Below are 5,472 nucleotides of genomic sequence, written 5' to 3'. Positions count from 1 at the left end.
ATAGAAACTTGAAATACTAGATGCACACTCGACAAGCTAGGTGGCAAGGCAAGCTTGTAAGCCACCTCCTCGATCCTCTGAAGTACCTCAAAAGGCCCAATGAACTGAGGGCTCAACTTGCCCTCAATACATACTCTCAATAGGTACCTACACACAATGGGGGTGTACAGACTTAGGAGGGGCTCATTCAGCCCAAGCGCTATATTGTTGCGGCGTATAACCCGGTCCAATATTATTGCGGCGTGCAACCCGATCCATATACCTCACATATCGTAGCTCGGCACTCATGCCCTATCTCAGTCACTAACCTCTCCAGCCCCTCGGGCTCACAGAATATCATAATAATTAGCCCAAATAGAGAATACAACAAGTATCAATAAGAAATAAGAAGGAATAGAGATATAACACACAAGTAAGACTGTGACTGAGTAAAAGACAATAATTAGCAGTCAATTCAACAAGTATACGACCGCTGCGGGTCCCAACAGTGATATCATATGGCCTAAGCATGGTTTCTAACATGAAAGGCAGTCAATTGCTTAAAGACAAGGAAAAACAAGCAATAACAATGGCTATTCGACTTTACAGTCTCACGGGACTGACCAAGTCACAATCCCTCATGGTGCACACTCACACGCTCGTCACCTAGCATGTGTGTCACCTCCAAATATTCTTATCATACCAATTCTTAGGGTTTCATACCCTCAAAACCAGATTTAAGACTATTACTTACCTGAACTGCACAAAAATCCTACTCCGAAATGCCTTTGCCTCTCGAATCAGCCTCCAAAATGCCCCAAATCTAGCCACAAATAGTACAAGATAATCTGTATTGGCTAAAAGGATCAATTTCAAAAAATAAAACTACTAAAATATAGTCCAAAAATCCGAAATCGGCTCAACCCGCCCCCCCGAGCCCACGTCTCGAAACCCGACAAAAGCCACAAAATCCGAAAGTCCATTCACTCTCGAGTCTAACTATACCAAATTTATCAAAATCCGACCTCAATTGCTCCTCCTAAACCCCAAATTTCACTCTCTAATTCTCAAGCCCTAATCTCCCAAATCTCACCTCAAACACTCACCAACTAGGTGTAAAATCAGTGGAAAAACACCATTATTGAAGATAAATAAGTACAAGGAACCTACCTCAGTGATTACTCTGAAATCTCTCTCAAAATCCCCAAATTCCAAGCTCAAAAATGATAAAAATGGTGAAAAATCTCAAAGTCTTCTATTTATAAGTTCTGCCCAGACTTCTCGCACCTGTGACTCCTTTTCCGCATTTGCGGGCAAAGCCCTTCTTCTGCGGAAAAATCACTAAACACCGCCTCCGCTCCTGCGATCAAGTGACCGCATCTGCGCTCTTCGCGGGTACGGGAACTACATCGCACCTGCGGTCCAAACTCGCACATGCTCCCCTAAATCCGCTTCTGCGACCATAGCAGGTGCGGGAATTCCATCGCACCTGCATCCTATGCCCAGATCCTTCTTTGCCGCATCTGCGGCACTTCCTTCGCTTCTGCGGTCTCGCACATGCGGTTCCCACTCCGCGGGTGCGGTTACACTAGTAGCAGCAGCTTCAGCTGCAATTCCTCAACTACCATCAAGCCGTTAACCACCCAAAATCACCCCAAGTCCTACGGGACCTCAACCAACTATACCAACAAGTCCTACAACCTGATACAAACTCAGTCAAACCTTCGAATCTCTCAAAACGACATCAAAACATCAAATTACACTCGGATTCAAGCCTAAAAAACTTCTAAACTTCTGAATTCCACAACGATGCCAAAACCTACCAAACCACGTCCTATTGACCTCCAAATTTACACACAAGTCAAAAATGACACCACGAACCTATTCCAACTTCTAAAAATCCAATCCGACGCCGATATCAGAATTTTCACTGCCGGCCAAAATCGCCAAAATTCCAACTTTCGCCAATTCAAGCCTAATTCTACTACGGACATCCAAATCACATTCCGGATGCGCTCATAAGTCCAAAATTACCTAACGGAGCTAACAGAACCATAAAAATTCAAATCCGCGATCGTTTTACTATAAGTCGACATCCGATCGACTTTTTCAACTTAAGCTTCCAATTAAGAGACTAAGTATCTCAATTCACTCCAAAACCACTCCGGATCCGAACCAACTAACCCGGTAAGACATAATACAGTTGTAAAGCACAAAAGAAGCAGAAATAGGAGAAACGGGACTATAACTCTCGAATCGACTGGTTGGGTCGTTACACGAGGCATCATAGAATATCGTGAACTAGAGCCTAATAGAATAAGGATAATATTGGTGCGGTTGTGGAATAAGACCCTCAAACATGCCTTGGGCTTTGGATTCTCAAGGACAAAAGGTATAGCATTACATTTTAACAGACAGATGAAAGCTAGGTCTCTACTCCTTCTTCATGAGGAAGAAAGGCCTTGTTATCATCTAGATCGACGTAAGATGCGTAGCGGTGTAGAATCCAAAAAAGACTCGGCTTACATTCCTCGATCCACTAAAAAGTATTTTTCTATACTAACTTGGTGAGTGGTGGTGCTATTCTAGAAGAATCCTATACAAATGCATGTAGTATCATGTTAAGTCCAAAAACAATAAAAATAAAAAGCCAATCTATGTAAAGGAAATGGGTCTCGGCCATTTATGAACTGCTCAATCTTCTCAGAATCTACCCTATTTCTATTCTTAGATACAATGTACCCGAGGAACACCACCAAGTCTAGCCAAAATTTACAATTGAAGAACTTCTCATTAAGTCGATGTTCCTACAGTGTTTGCAATATATTTCTTAGATGAACCTCATGTACTTCCTGTGTACAAGGGTATACCATAATATCATCAATAAAAATAATAACAAATACGTCGGGAAATGAAATTAACAACTTATCCATTAAATTCATGAATGCAGTTGAATTATTGGTCAGTCCAAAAGGTATCATAAGAAACTCATAGTGCTCGTACTAAATTTTGAAAGTCGTCTAAGGAATATATTCTTCTTTGATTCTAAGCTATTGATTAGGCAGGTTATCTATATGAGGTAATATGTACTTATTGTGCAACGTTACCTTATTCTACTACTTTTAGTCGATGCACAACCTTAAAGTCTCATCTTTTTTTTTTCCACAGAAGTACTAACGATGCACCCTATGAAATATACTCAATCTAATAAAACTCTTATCTATTAGCCTTGTAATTTTTCTTTTCTTCCTTTAGCTCTTTTTAACTCGGTTCGTGTCATAAAGTATGGTTTTTTTTAAATAATTTCAGGTGTCAAATAAACTTTGTTTTTCACACTAGAAGTAGTCATATTAAATCTTCAGAAAATACATCAAGGAATTCTATTGCTATTGGTACCTTTTCCCAGCTAGGTGTCTTGTCCCTTTTGACTCTTATCATAGCTAGAGAACCCCAACAATTATTCTTTAGTAACATTGGGCCTTTATATATAATATAAACTTATCTATCTTTGCAACTTGTTTTCCTCTTACGACAAAACTGGATTAATTTTGATAATTGAAACTCAACTACCTTTGTATGGCAATCAAGGGTGGCATAACGAGAAGTTATTTAATCCATATCTATTGGCATGTCAAAGTAGACCATATAAAATAATATCAAGCCACCTAGGATAACTTTATGCTCAACTTAAATTTGACAAGCTTGTTAAACATGTTTGGTTCCTCAGATTCTAAAACATGAGCAACAATCCAAACCATTTATTCAGCATCTCACTGTCCTTGTTTCCAATTGTTCGACCAACATTAAAATGCTCGTCGAAGGAATTTCCTAGTCTTGTGCTTTGACTTTAAAACTTTTATTGCATGTCTATCACGTCATGTTTTCAGTCTTTCTAGCAAGATCAACTACCATAAATAGGTCATAATATTCGTATATAAAGTTACTGCCTTGTTTAAAAGACTAAGCAACTCTTAGACAAGCCTCTAAACTTGAGATGATGTGTATCTAGCTAGCTGAGAAAGTCTAATGCCATATATCAATACATTTGTTGTCTGAACTAATTTCTTACCTAGTAGATTCACGCTATCGACTTTCAAAAATAAGGTGATTCATAAATATTTTAGTAAACTCGTTCCCAAGTTAGTTGTGTGCTCCTACTGATGTAACTAAAAATACATAACATATAAATTGGCCACATTCTTCAGTCTATAAATTGTTAGCACTGCCTACCTCTTGCTACATCCTAGAGTCCATAATGCTTTAAGTTTTCCATTAAGACATCTGAGGATTCTTCGAACGATTAGAAATGGTAAATTTGATAGTTTCAACTTTAGGAATTATATTAAGAATAGTTCTCTCTTCTCAATAATCTTAGTCAATTTTGGTGCCTTAGGCCTTTAAATCCCTATTTTTCTTTTCCATTCTTCTCCTGTCTATTCATTATATCTATCAAGATCTCAATTTCCTTTTTCATCGAGGTAAATACCTTTGTGAAAACACTTTTCTATTGTTATAGTGGAGGACTAGTGGTAATTTCAGGAATTGACTTTATTACACATCTTAGCGGTATGAAAGTCCCTCATTATGGTACAACAATACTTTTTATTTGCATTTATACTACTATTGCTTTCCTTTTCTAGGATACAGTTGCGTGCCTAGAGTTAAAGTCCCTCGTTATTTGCATTTGAACCTCTAGCCAAATTTCATTATTGGGTGGTTGGACCTAGCCAAAAAGGAACAAAATGAAAGGTGATATATTTGGTTAACCATAATTGTCACACATGTACGGAGGAACAAGAAAGAAAGACAAGACACATCCTATCACGCCCTCGCAGAATCACGATTATGGGAATGGCCGGCTACATAACCATAATTGAGATTCTACTACCAACGTGTGCTCCATTAGTCACAAGAATAACCTAGGCTCTGATACCATCTATAACATCCCAACCCGCTAGTGATATTGTCCGCTCTGGGCCTAGGCCCTCACGGGTTTAAAATGCGTCACTAGGTTCTAAGGCTTGTTAACTTATATACCCAACATCCCTCTTGTGTTTTGCCGATGTGGGACTCTGTCTAAAGTCTGGGGTATTACTTACACCTCCTCTTATGGACTCAGCTTCGCATCCTCGCTGAGGTTTGCCCCCACTGCATGGGATTCGCCTAGACTCAACACTGATGTTTGCCCCGCCTAATCGGGATTTGCCTAAACTCAGTTGAACTCTGACCCACCATCGGCAAGGCTAACACAAAACCTTGTTCTGATACCAACTTTGTCACGACCCAATTTAGGATCATAACCGACGCTTAGGAGCAAGTGCTCCCAAGTAAGTCTCATCGGTATTTTATAGAAAATCGGACAGAGTTTTCCCTATTTTAGGACTATCAAGTTAGTCCTGGTAAAGCCCCCAGGCGGCGTATTTTTTTGAAACGAGGTCCTCGGTAACGCGACATAAAGACTCCTTATTCTTATTTAGTATTTCGAATTAATTC

Source organism: Nicotiana tomentosiformis, chromosome 2, assembly GCF_000390325.3.
Source record: "Nicotiana tomentosiformis chromosome 2, ASM39032v3, whole genome shotgun sequence".
NCBI classification, from domain to species: Eukaryota; Viridiplantae; Streptophyta; class Magnoliopsida; order Solanales; family Solanaceae; genus Nicotiana; species Nicotiana tomentosiformis.
Note: the sequence above shows the minus strand (reverse complement) of the source record.